Source organism: Schistocerca americana, chromosome 2 (assembly GCF_021461395.2).
Source record: "Schistocerca americana isolate TAMUIC-IGC-003095 chromosome 2, iqSchAmer2.1, whole genome shotgun sequence".
Lineage (NCBI taxonomy): Eukaryota > Metazoa > Arthropoda > Insecta > Orthoptera > Acrididae > Schistocerca > Schistocerca americana.
This window is the reverse complement of record NC_060120.1, coordinates 243,103,065-243,117,731: the sequence shown is the minus strand read 5'-3', so window position 1 is coordinate 243,117,731 and position 14,667 is coordinate 243,103,065.

Genomic DNA, 14,667 nt, shown 5'->3' with positions numbered 1-14,667 from the left:
CGAGGGGACACTGAATAGTGCACGGTACATCCAAACCGTCATCGAACCCATCGTTCTACCATTCCTAGACCGGCAAGGGAACTTGCTGTTCCAACAGGACAATGCACGTCCGCATGTATCCCGTGCCACCCAACGAGCTCTAGAAGGTGTAAGTCAACTACCCTGGCCAGCAAGATCTCCGGATCTGTCCCCCATTGAGCATGTTTGGGACTGGATGAAGCGTCGTCTCACGCGGTCTGCACGTCCAGCACGAACGCTGGTCCAACTGAGGCGCCAGGTGGAAATGGCATGGCAAGCCGTTCCATAGGACTACATCCAGCATCTCTACGATCGTCTCCATGGGAGAATAGCAGCCTACATTGCTGCGAAAGGTGGATATACACTGTACTAGTGCCGACATTGTGCATGCTCTGTTGCCTGTGTCTATGTGCCTGTGGTTCTGTCAGTGTGATCATGTGATGTATCTGACCCCAGGAATGTGTCAATAAAGTTTCCCCTTCCTGGGACAATGAATTCACGGTGTTCTTATTTCAATTTCCAGGAGTGTACTTACAGGAGATGTCATTCATCAGTTTAGTTGGTTACATATTACTTACATCAAAACCATGATAAACAGTATGACATGGATTGTGTCAATTGAACAGTAGCTGCAGTCACTTCCTAAAAAGTGAACATTGATTTGGCTATATGCTGGTCATATACACGCTCTTTTATTTTTGTTTTCCTACTCATGGTTTCCTTTGTCATACAAAAATAATGATACTTTAATCTCCATTTGAAAACAACTGCTGTCTGTCAGATATTTTATTTGTGTGGGTGAATGTTGCAGAGTTTCATATCTGTGTGCTTCATCCCTGTCTGTGCCAGAGCTATCAGTACATAGTAGAACAGACACTATTTTTTTCTAGTATTGTGCTGTGGATATCACGGTATTGCTGGATTGTTGACAACAATTTTCATCAGAAAAGAATTATTTTGTGAGACTAGTTAATATATCCACAGTTGATCAGACAGATGCCTACAATATGCATGCTGAAAACATGCAGTGATGAAATTATGTGAAATGATGTATTTTTCTATCCCCACTTAGCAATTATCTTTATGCCAAAATTAAATGAACTTAAGCATTTAGTGGGTTTTATAAATTACCTTTTGTCATTGTCAATATGCAATGAAATAACTGTTCTGTGGCCTCACCTTTTGCCCCACCCCAAAATCCAATCATGTAGGATTTGTTGAAGACCTTCTCTCCCCCCGGTCCCTACAGTGGAAACACCTTTTCACTACCAACCCTACCAATGAGACTCAACCAAAGGCTTGACTCAGCTCACTCCTCCATCCAACCTTGATAGACGCCCACTGCCCCCCAAAGCCCCCTCCGTTAACTTTCCAGAATTTCTTAAACTCTAACCTTGCATTATCATCATTCCCCAGATTCCTCAACATGTAAACTAACCTAAAAGCTGATCCTGACCTTAAAATCCTACCTACTGACAAAAGCTCTGCCATTGTTGTTTTGAACCACAAGGATTACCTTGCAGAAGGACTCTGCCAGTTGTCAGGTTCATTCACCTACAAACCCTGCCACAGTGACCCCATTCCAGAAATCCAGCAGGATCTCCAGTCTCTCCTCAAATCTTTAGGTCCATCCCAAAACCTCTCCCTGGAGTCCATATATCTGCTCAGCTGCATCACTCCCCACACTCCTACCTTCCACATGCTTTGTAAAGTCCATAAACCCAGCCACCCAGGATACCCCATTGTGGTCGTTTACTGTGCCTCCACTGAGAGAATCTCTGCTCTCATAGACCAACACCTGCAGCGTATTACCTGCAACCTACCCTCCTATATAAAAGATGCCAGCCGTTTCCTCCACCCACTCTCCCCAGTTCCTATTCCTTTACCACATGGTGCCCTGCTCATCACTATTGATTCCACCTCCCTTTACACTAACATCCCTAATGCCCATGGCCTATTGAACACTACATTTCCCTATGCTAAGTGGGCTCCTAACCAGCCATCTCCTTCCTAGTTGCCTTGACCAACTGTATCCTCATCCACAATTACTTCTCCTTTGAAGGCATTACTTACAAACAAATCTGGGGTATGCCTATGGGCACCCACATGGCACCATCCTCTGCAAACCTATTCACAGGGTATCTAGAGGAATCCTTCCTAAACACCCAAAATCCCAAACACCTCACCTGATTGTGATTCGTTGATGACATTTTCGTGATCTGGATCAAGGATGAGAACAACTTACCTCCAGTCCTTCAGTATCTCAGCAGCTTTTCCCCCATTTGCTTCACCTGGTCCTACCTAACCCATCAAGCCACCTTCCCTGATGTTGACTTCCACCTCAAAGATGGCTAGATCAGTATCTCAGTCCATATCAATCCTACTAACCACCAGCAATACCTCCACTTTGACAGCTGTCACCCATTCCATACCAGTAAGTTCCTTCCATACAGCCTAACCACAAATGGAATTTGCAGTGATGAGCGGTCCCTCTCAAACTGCACTGAGGGTGCCACTGAGGCCTTTACAGATTGTAATTACCCTCCCAACCTTGTACAAAAACTGTTCTCCCATGCTTTATTTTTCCAGTCACCCAACACCTCCCAAAGCCCCACTGTCCTACCACAGAGGAGCATTCCCCTCATGGCTCATTACCACCCAAGACTGAAGGAATTGAATTACATTCCCCACCAGGATTTTGACTACTTCTCATCGTGCCCTAAAATGAGAAATGTCCTACCCCCTATCCTTCCCACTCCTCCTACAGTGATATTCCACCACCCACTGAATCTACACAATATCCCCGTCCATCGCCATACAACTCCTGCTCCCAACCCCTTGCTTCATGGCACATATCCCTGTAATAGACCTAGATGCAAGACCTGTTCCATATATCCTCCCACCACCACCTACTCCAGTCTTGTCACAAACATCACCTATCCCATAAAAGGCTGGGCTACCTGTGAAACCAGGCATGTGATCTACAAGCTATGCTGCAATCACTGTGCTACATTCTATGTGGGCATGACAATGAATTTAGCTGTCTGTCTACATGAATCGCCACCAACAAACTGTGGCCAAGAAACAACTGGAACACCGTGTTGCTGAGCTCACCACCCAACACGGCGTCCTTCATTTCAGTGACTGATTCACAACCTGTGCTATCTGTATACTCACAACCAACATCACCTTTTCTGAACTGTGCAGGTGGGAACTCTCCCTGCAATATATCCTATGTTCTCATAACCCTCCTGGCAACAATCTTTGTTAGTCATTGTCCTTACCGATTCCAGCACTACACAGCCCTCTATTCCACCAACACAATCAGTCTTTTTACTCCTTTCCTGCTAACCCCACATTCTCTCCCCTGCCTCTGTCTAACCTCCCAACTGCACATAGCTGCACCATTCTCCAGCTTGCCCTTGCATGCTCCCAGCAGCACTTTACCATCTCCCATCCCTATCCTGCTATCTCTCTCCCTCCCCACCCCAGCTTCCTCTTTACCCCACCCCACTGCCTCTCCCATAATGCACTGCAGCTTGCATTCTGACTCCAGCTGCCAGAGACTGTGATTGTGTGTGTCTACAAATGCTAGAAACATAGGTTTGCCTTTCCTTAATATTTCTTCTAAGATAAGTCGTAAGGTCAGTATTGACTCACGTGTTAGCGGTCATCCACTGCAGTAGTAGCCCTTGGGCAGCCTGAGCGACGCATGTCATCGACAGTTCCTGTCTCTCTGCATCTCCTCCATGTCTGAACAACATCGCTTTGGTTCACTCCGAGACACCTGGACACTTCCCTTGTTGAGAGCCCTTCCTGGCACAAAGTAACAATGCGGACGTGATCAAACTGTGGTATTGACCATCTAGGCATGGTTGAACTACAGACAAAATGATCTGTGTACCTCCTTCCTAGTGGAATGACTGGAACTGATCAGCTGTCGGACCCCCTCCAACTAATAGGCACTGCTCATGCATGGTTGTTTACATCTTTGGGTGATTTAGTGACATCTCTGAACTGCCAAAGGGACTGTGTCTGTGATACAATATCCACAGTCAACGTCTATCTTCAGGAGTTCTGGGAACCGGGGTGATGCAAAACTTTTTTTGATATGTGTATTAATGCCTTTAAATACAATCTAGAAGAGAAGAAATGGGATTCGGTGTACCAGGTGAAAGGGTCTGATGACAAATGGAATGATCTGTATTCAACCCTGTCGAGACATTATGACTATTGCTGCCCTGACAGAGAAACAGAGATGGCAGCTAAACATTGCAAAAATGGAGATAATCCGAGACTGAAACCCTACCAAGTCTGATAAAGCTCAGGCAGAGTACACACGATCCAAACCTGCCTTATAAAGCTACTTCTCTACAGGCTTTTATTGAAAAGTGCTATCAGGCACAGAATACTTTTAAAACAACTTGCTAACCTTAGAAAGCAGATTAACAGTAAAACAAAAAGAGGATCTGACAAAATAGGTCAAACATCCTGGTATTTAATTGATAAATACTGTAAAGGTACCAAGATGAACATGGAACCACTCAGTATAGGACATGATGGTAATGTGAAAAAACCAAATACTATATGTAATGTCTTTAATAACTGTTTCACTACTATTGACCAACCAACCAACAATACAGATGAAGATGTTGAGACCACATATCATCTCACTCAATGTGTCAAGTTTGATTTTATGTATGTAAATGAACAGAAAGTATCCGAGGTAACACTCATGCTAAAGACAAAAATTTCATCTTGGTGGAATGGCATATCCAATGCAATTGCTGAGATGTACTTAAAAGAAATTCCAGAACCTGTTACTTACCAGATTAACTGCAGCATTAGAGAAAGTATGTGTCCAGGTGTTCTTAAAATGAGTGTGGTAAAACCAGTGTACAAAAAAGTAAGCAAGGAAGATATCTCTAACTTTAGACTAAGGTATTTGAAAATATTATCCTATCCCACTTTAGTGCATTTTTCGTGAAACATAAACTGCATTTAGATTTTCTGCATGGCTTTAAAAAATGTCTAAGCATAACCACAGCAATTACACTGTCCTTTGGACCAAAGGATGCAGACTGCAGGTATATTTTTAGGTCTGACAAAAGCATTTGACACAGTAAACTATAAGTCACTTCTACAGATACCATATAGGGAATCCATTCATGCATCTTATAGCAACATACCTCTTGAATCCTAAGCCACACACTACACTGACATACAAAATAGATAAAAAAATTACAAACTTTCAATCCACCAGTCAAAAAACAATACAAGGAGTATGCCAGGGCTCTATCATTGGTCCCTTTCTTTACCTCATATATATTATTGACATTGCTCAACCAATCAATTCCCATATTATAAGCTAAGCAGATGACATCTTATTCTATGGAGAAAAGATAAGGAGCTAGAATCTTTTGCTGCTAGTGGGGTAACAGAATAGACCAAATACTTCTATGACCAGGGCCTCAAGGTGAAAGTCACCAACTCTCAGTTCCTGTTATTTAAAATAGGCAGTTCTGACCACACAAATATAAATAAAGCATTTAACCTCTCAGCAATAGAAACTGACAGCTGTAAATTTCTGGGTGGGTTTTTTAATGAAAATCTACAATGGACAAATCACACTAACTTTGTATGTGGAGAAGTCAGTACTTGCTTATATCTCCTTAGTCAGCTCTCAAAGATAGTTCCTCATCAAACTAAAAACAATTTACCATGGAATGATTTACCCCTTTTTTTAACTATGGGGTTGAATTATGGACTGTGCAGCCAATGTTCAGTTCAAAAGAAAGTTGCTGTTACTGAAACGAGCAGTAAGACATACAGGGTTATTACAAATGATTGAAGCGATTTCACAGCTCTACAATAACTTTATTATTTGAGATATTTTCACATACAAAAACTCAAAAAGTTTTTTTAGGCATTCACAAATGTTCGATATGTGCCCCTTTAGTGATTTGGCAGACATCAAGCCGATAATCAAGTTCCTCCCACACTCGGCACAGCATGTCCCCATCAATGAGTTCGAAAGCATCGTTGATGCAAGCTCGCAGTTCTGGCACGTTTCTTGGTAGAGGAGCTTTAAAAACTGAATCTTTCACATAACCCCACAGAAAGAAATCGCATGGGGTTAAGTCGGGAGAGCGTGGAGGCCATGACATGAATTGCTGATCATGATCTCCACCACGACCGATCCATTGGTTCTCCAGTCTCCTGTTTAAGAAATGCCCAACATCATGATGGAAGTGCGGTGGAGCAGTGGAGCACCATCCTGTTGAAAGATGAAGTCGGCGCTGTCGGTCTCTAGTTGTGGCATGAGCCAATTTTCCAGCATGTCCAGATACACGTGTCCTGTAACGTTTTTTTTCGCAGAAGAGAAAGGGGCCGTAAACTTTAAAACGTGAGATTGCACAAAACACGTTAACTTTTGGTGAATTGCGAATTTACTGCACGAATGCATGAGGATTCTCTACCGCCCGGATTCGCACATTGTGTCTGTTCACTTCACCATTAAGAAAAAATGTTGCTTCATCACTGAAAACAAGTTTCGCACTGAACGCATCCTCTTCCATGAGCTGTTGCAACCGCACCGAAAATTCAAAGCGTTTGACTTTGTCATTGGGTGTCAGGGCTTGTAGCAATTGTAAACGGTAAGGCTTCTGCTTTAGCCTTTTCCGTGAGATTTTCCAAACCGTCGGCTGTGGTCGTTTAGCTCCCTGCTTGCTTTATTCATCGACTTCCGCGGGCTATGCGTGAAACTTGCCCGCACGCGTTCAACCTTTCTTCGCTCACTGCAGGCTGACCCATTAATTTCCCCTTACAGAGGCATCCAGAAGCTTTAAACTGCGCATACCATCGCCGAATGGAGTTAGCAGTTGGTGGATCTTGGTTGAACTCCGTCCCGAAGTGTCGTTGCACTGTTATGACTGACTGATGTGAGTGCATTTCAAGCACGACATACGCTTTCTCGGCTCCTGTCGCCATTTTGTCTCACTGCGCTCTCTAGCACTTTGGCGGCAGAAACCTGAAGTGCGGCTTCAGCCGAACAAAACTTTATGAGTTTTTCTACTATCTGTAGTGTGACGTGACCATATGTCAATGTATGGAGCTACAGTGAATTTATGAAATTGCTTCAATCATTTGTAATAGCCCTGTACATAGCAAAGGCCACAGAGAGTCCTGTTGAGAAGTGTTTATACAGCACAAATACTTACCAGTACTTTATTATCCAGCAGTCACTGGTCTTACATGCCATGCACTGCAGCAACAGTCGGTCCCCATTGCATTCTCTTCTTTGCTGTTTCCTCCCAGCTGATTACATTCATTCAAAGCTTCCAAATCTTCTTTATGTTGTCTTCCCATCTGTTTCTCAGTCTTCTCAGGAGTCTTTGTTGTAATGTGGGCAATGAAAGATTGCTTAGGAAGCTGGATCTCTCACATATGGATTACATGACTTGCCTATTGGGGTCATCTGCACTTCATTTTCACAGGATGTTATGTGGTTTTAGACTTGAATGTGCTTAATTAAATGCTCCTTAAATGCATTTAAATTACTCACATTTTTATGGGTCAACCAACTGAAGTTATCAAGTGCAGTGATGTACATGGGCACAAAACCAGAACAAAATGTAGCTACTTTTGGAAAACAACAAAATTAAAAAGGACTGATTGAAGCACATACATCAGTAATTTAATTTGGTTTGACAAACTACCAAACTATTTAAAAACATGTAAGGGGATTGATTTTAACACAAAATTAAAATCTTTTCTGAAACAAAAATGTTTATATTAATTCAAAAAGAAGAATAAACGAAATGATAGTCTGGCATTTTTGGATGGGAGATCACATGTGAGATTGTTTGGCTGTCTGGCGCAAGTTTTTCTATTTGATGTCACTTCAGCAACTTGCATGTCTATGAAGAAGAGATGAAAGGATTATGACAAGACAAAGATGCAGACCATAAACGAAAAAAATCTCTGGTTGTGAATCAAACCCGTGATCTAGAGAAAGCAACATTAACTACTAGACAATGAGCTGTGGGCAGGTTATATATTATACCAGACAGACTTTTAAAGCCAGGATGCTATTGACTTGCTTCACTACATTACTTGAGCAAGCCCCCTAGACTGACTCCAATGTTCAGCCTTTCTTAGGCTTTCTCCATTCCTTTCTAACTAAGCACATACAATGGACACTGAAACACCACAGAAGAATAGAATAGAATAGAATAGAATATTTTTATTAGCCTTTCAGTATTTTTCATACAATTGCCTTCGTCAAAGTTTACAGAGGGTTTTAGTTTCAGTACGATATTCAAATAGTTACAGAAAGGGGAGAAAAGGAACTAAAGACTTTTTCTTCAGCATTATGTAAAACAATGTTTTATACAATAATTAAATACACACATAAGAAAACAATCACAGTAAATAACTAGCTTATATAATATCAAAACATTTTCTTCATAACTTAGGTAAAACATATATTTTGATGATTAGTTTCTAAGAATTCTTCAGTTGTATAGAATTCGTTGTTTTGTAGCCGGGTTTGCAATGTATTCTTATATTTATTTAGTGGTACTGTACAAGCTGAGCATGGTAACTTATTGAAAAATTTTATGCTTAAGTACTTATAGTTATCATGGACTACAGCAAGTCTTGTGCAAGGCAAGTCCAGCAGGTGACTGTTTCTTGTACTGTGTGCATGCACATCACATCTCATGTTCAATTTTTTCAGATTTTCTCTGGCATATATTAAACAGTTATATATGTACATGCTTGGCACTGTCATTACGCCAAGAGATTTAAAATAATTTCTGTATGGAAGTATTCCAAGTAATTCTCTTTTTGTCCTGTCATGTGAGATTCTGCTTGATCCTTGGCCCCTAAGCTGTCAAATTATGTTTGTATCCTCAAAAAAATTTAAAAAAATAAAAAAATGAATAAACAAATAAAAATAAAAAATAAAATAAAAAAATGTATTATTGTGCCACATCTCTCCAAAGCAATACTTGTATTGAGATCTAGGAAACAAATATGGGGAATATACATTGAAGCACCAAAGAAACTGGTATAGCCGTGCAAATTCAAATATAGAGATACCTAAACAGGCAGAATACGGCACTGCAGTTGGCAACACCTATATAAGACAACAAGTGTCTAGGACAGTTGTTAGATTGGTTACTGCTGTTACAATGGCAGGTTATCAAGATTTAAGTGAGTTTGAACGTAGTGTTATAGTCAGCGCACAAGCTATGGGACATACCATTTCCGAGGTAGCGATGAAGTGGGGATTTTCCTGTATGTCCATTTCATGAGTGTACCGTGGATACTGCAAAACCAGTAAAACATCAAATCTCCAACATCGCTGCAGCCGGATAAAGATCCTGCAAGAACGGGACCAATGAAGACAGAAGAGAATTGTTCAACGTGAGAGAAGCACAACCCTTCTGCAAATTTCTGCATATTTCGATGCTGGGGCATCAACAAGTATCAGCATGCGAACCAATCAATGAAACATCATTGATATGGGCTTTTGGAGCTGAAGGCCCACTCGTGTACCCTTGATGACTGCATGACACAAAGCTTTACGCCTCACCTGGGCCCATGAACACCAACATAGGAATGTTGATGGCTGGAAACATGTTGCCTAGTCAGCTGAGTCTCATTTAAAATTGAATCGAGTGTCCAATGGAAGTGTATGGGTATGGAGATAACCACATGAATCCATGGACCCTGCGTGTCAGCAGGGGACTGTTCAAGTTGGTGTGGGACGTGTCCAGTTGGGGTGATATGGGACCCCTGATATGTCTAAATATGACTCTAATACGTGACACATACATAAGTATCCTGTCTTATCACCTGCATCCATTCATGTGCGTAGTGAATTCTGATGGACTTGGGCAATTCCAGCAGGGCAATGCAACAGCCAACATGTCCAGAATTTCTACAGAGTGGCTGAAGGATTCATGGTGTCAATTACCTCCAGCACTACTTCAGGCATAACTTGAGTCCATACCACGTCATGTTGCAGCACTTCTGCTTGCTCACAGGGGTCCTACACAATATTAGGCGGGTGTACCAGTTTCTTTTCCTCTTCAGTGTATATCATCAGCCATTATATTTAAAAGCGTTTTTATGCTACTAGTTTCAATAGCTCAGTAGTACCTTCTTCGAGACCCAATATATTGAATGTCCAGGATAATCCATTTGTATGTGTACCTAATACAGGAACCACTGTAGTAACTGGATCCTGTAGTAGTATTTTGAACAGTGTGTTCTTTACACACATGTAACAGCAACTGTAGGACATGTGTGGAGAGCACACACTGTTCAAAAGAGTTTTACAGAATCCAATTACTACAGTAGTTCCTGTATAATGTACATGTATGCTGGAATATTTCAGCTGTTTGATGTGCTGCATGGTTAAATCGACAACAAAAAATACATAACACAATCAACAGGCTGTTAAAAATTTTATATCATAACAGCTCCACATATGAATCATTATTAAAATTCTTGATATAACTTGTTCATGAACAGTTGATACTCATTTTGCTTTGAGTCACGTAAAAAATTATTTAATTTTGCATCATGCAATATTATTGCACTCAAAGATGTAGAAATTATTAAAATTATAGTTCATTCATTCATCTAATTGACTATATCCAAATGCTGTAGTTAAATTATAATTATCATAAGCATTGACAGAATAAAATGATTGACCATATTATCATCCTCTGTTTGCCACTTCTTTGTTGCTATATAAGCACCAAATACATCATACATTAAAATTCTTAAACTGAGGGTTCTAGACTACTGATTTCTTTGTCCAGCTTGAGAGGCAATGCATACAGAAAAATAAAACTGCTAGTTTCCCTTCCAGTGGGCCAACAGCTTGCATGAGGTTGAAGAACTACATATTTTATTTTAAGTACAAGCTTCTTGTTGCACTATTTATTCACTTACTCATGGTGATACAAGTTACATGATGAGCTCTTTTTGGTGATTTGTCATTATCAAGTGTACATCTTAGATGAAATGACGTGGTCCGTATGGCATCTTGCAGTGTAAATGATGGTTGTCTTTTTGTTATGATATGATTGCTTGATTTCAGCTTCAACGATAAGAAAATTTGTCAGAAAAGCTGACAAAAATAGCTTTACGAGATCACACAAATAAAAAGTAAATGTATCAATCATGTAATCATATCATAACAAGAAGATAACTGACATTTATACTCCAAGTTGCTCTATGGACACCATCATACCGGCTAAGATGTGCACTTGATAATGTCAAATCTCTGAAACAAGCTCATTGTGCAATTTGTATCACCATGAGCAAATAAATAAATAGTGCAGCCAAAAAACTTCTATTTAAAATAAAACTGCTAGTATTTACTTAAAAAGAACAGATTCATGGAGGCATGAAAGAAAATATTATGTTTTTACATTTCTGTTTTCACCTTCATGTTTTTACTTTCTCCCTTTGGGAGCAAATGTGAAACTAGAAGATGGGAAACAAATTAGGAAAACAGTGAAAATCTACTGTCAGTGAAGTTAAACAACTTTGAGCAAAATTTGTCTCTTCAAAAACTTCTCAAACAGAAACATCATCAACAATAACAGAAATGGAACCAACAGCAGCAGCAATTGACTCACTGCACACCAATGAACAACCCATGAGGGGCAGACAACCTCTGCTTCTCAAGGATTTTTGAAACGTTGCCAGGACACAAGTTATCTGCAGATTTTAAGACTAAACATTCAGTGTCTTAAAAATACATCATTAAAACTAGGCAGGCTTAGTTTTGAGTTTTATTTGCGCAGGGGGATTTTATTGCTCGATCTGAGGGTTTGTGTCTTTTTTTTTTTGTGTTGAGTCTGGCCTTTGGCCTATGGTTTTAGATTGGAGATTTTAGTGTGTGTCTTTTTTTTCTGTGGTCAGCCAACCACTGTAACACTCTGTGTGATTTTAATTCTTCTTGTCCGGTCTTTGTCCATGTCTTTCTTGTTCTGTGTCATTCCTTGTCATCTCCATTGCTTGTTTTTCTTCCTTATGGGTGTTTCATGGTCGTGGAAAAAAGGACCAATGGCCTTTGAAGTCTGGTCCCTTCAACCCCCACAAACCAACCAACCAGAATTGTGCTGCTGCCGTCCCATAATCTGAGCTGTTGGTGGCTAAACAAAATGGCAGACCTGTCAGAGAAGTACAGTATCCTGCTTCCACAAAGGGTTCAGTTGATTGTATCAGAGTCTTTGCTGAATCATTTTGTCCAAATCTGTATAATGTTCATTTTTATATGTGTGGTGTCAGTTCTTTTGAACATGTCCAAAAGAAACGACACCAGTTACAAAATTCAGGCAAGAATGGCTAATAATCCCTTCAGTGCAGATGCACATCAAGCTCAAACTCTCACGGGAATTGGCAAGATGCCATGAATAATGATGATAATGAGCAAGAGGCACTACATCAGTAGCGTGTGGATAAGTTGAGAGTTTGGGTCTGAGCGAGGCATGCCAGTGTAGGTAGTATGTGCATTTGCGATGACCATTGTGTCCAGATGTCACAGTTGTCAACACATCTGCCTAGTAAACAGGAGACCCAGGTTCGGATCCTGGTCCAGCACAAATTTTCAACTTCCCTATTGATTTAAATCAGTGGCCTCTGGCAGCTAATGTCAGCTAATGCCTTGAATTCCTTTGTGTCTTGATGTACATTTTTGTTGAATAAAGACTATTGTCATTCATAGATGTATGCTAAATAAAGCACTTCCTAATAAATGAGTTTAACTGTTATTGATTAGACACTAAAAGATCATCCACATAAATTTGAAACAAATCATTAATTTCAATCCAAGTGCACACTGAAACTGATTACCAAAATTGCACTGCTGTAAATCTGTATGATCCTCTTCCAAACACAGAAGTGGTGTACCTCTGGATTTCTTCTCTACATCGGCATCTATACCCTGCAAACCATGATGAGGTGCATTTCAGAGGGTACATTCCATTATACCAGTTATTAGTGTTTTTTCCCATTCCACTCATGTATGGAGCATGAGAAGAATGGTTGTTTGAATGCCTGTGTGTGTAGTAATTATTCCAATATTACACTCACAACCCCTATGTGAGTGATACATAGGGGACTGTAGTATATTCCTAGAAGGGATTGCAGTATATTCCTAGAGTCATCATTTAACAGACTTTCTTGGGATACTTTACATCTCCTTTTTAGACTGATTGTACTTCCCCAGTATTCTACCAATAAATCAAAGTCTACCACTTGCTTTACTCATGACTGAGCCTATGTGATCATTCCATTTCATATCCCTACAAAGTGTCACATCCAAGTATTCGTCTGAACTGACATAAGATACTTCATTTGTTTTATAAAGTGCACAGTTTTACTTTTATGAACATTTCAAGCAAGTTGCCAATCTTTGCACCAATTTGAAATCTTATCAAGATTTTACTAACTATTAATGCACCTTCTTTCAGGTAATACATCATTATAGATAACTGCATCATCTGCATAAAGTCTGAGGTTACTGTTAATATTGTCTGCAACATCGTTAATAAACAGTATGAACAACAAGGGTCCCAACACACATCTCAGGGGGACGCCTGAAGTTACTTGTACATCTGTTGATCACACCCTGCCCAAGATAGCACGTTGTGCACTCCCTACCAAAAGTCCTCAAATCCAGTCACAAATTTCACTTGATACCCCATATTATTGTACTTTAACTATAAGTGTAGGTGTGGCACTGAGTCAAATGCTTTTCGGAAATCAAGAAATATTGCATCTATGATTACCTTGATCCAAAGCTTTCAGTATATCACATGAGAAAAGTGTGATGTAATGTCCCTTACTTGCTTACTCCATGGCACTACAGTCCTCTGAGGACCTTCGCCTCCTCAATCGCAGATTTCCAATCATCTCGGTCTTCAGCACGCCAGTGCCACCTCCTGACTCCCACTGCTCTCAGGACGGCTTCTACATCTTCCAGCCATCTCACACGTGTTGTCCTCTCCTTCTTCTACCACCAGGACATTCCATCATCATCTTCTTTTGGAGCCTTTCTTCTGTCAACCCCTGTACATGTCCTAACCATCTTACCCTTCCCATTTTGATTGAAGTTACCAAATCAAGTTCTTTGTACAGAGCCCTTATATCTTCATTAATCCTAATTCTCCAAATCTCACCTTCTTTTACAGGACCAAAAATCTTCCTCAGCACTTTCCTTTCCCATATATTTAGCTTCTTCTCCAAAGCCATCGTCAGTACCCATGCTTCACTGCCATACATAAGAACTGGTTTGATCACTGTTTTGTAAAGTGTCAACTTTAGTTTCCTACTTAGGTTCTTACTTTTGAGAATGGTATATAGTGCCCTATATGATCTGTCGGCAGCCTTAATTCCGTTTTTTATGTCTGCCTCCACTTTGTTTTCTGATGTTATTAGTGAGCCAAGATAAATAAAGCTATCTACTCTTTCAAAATGTACCCTTCTAACTGTAGATCATCTGTATTTCTTCTAACTCTCTCCTAAACCAAGGTTCTTGGCAGCGGCTTCAAACTCTTTGAAGGCTGATGTGAGCACCTCCATACTTCTAGCACTTATTACTACATCATCTGCATAGGC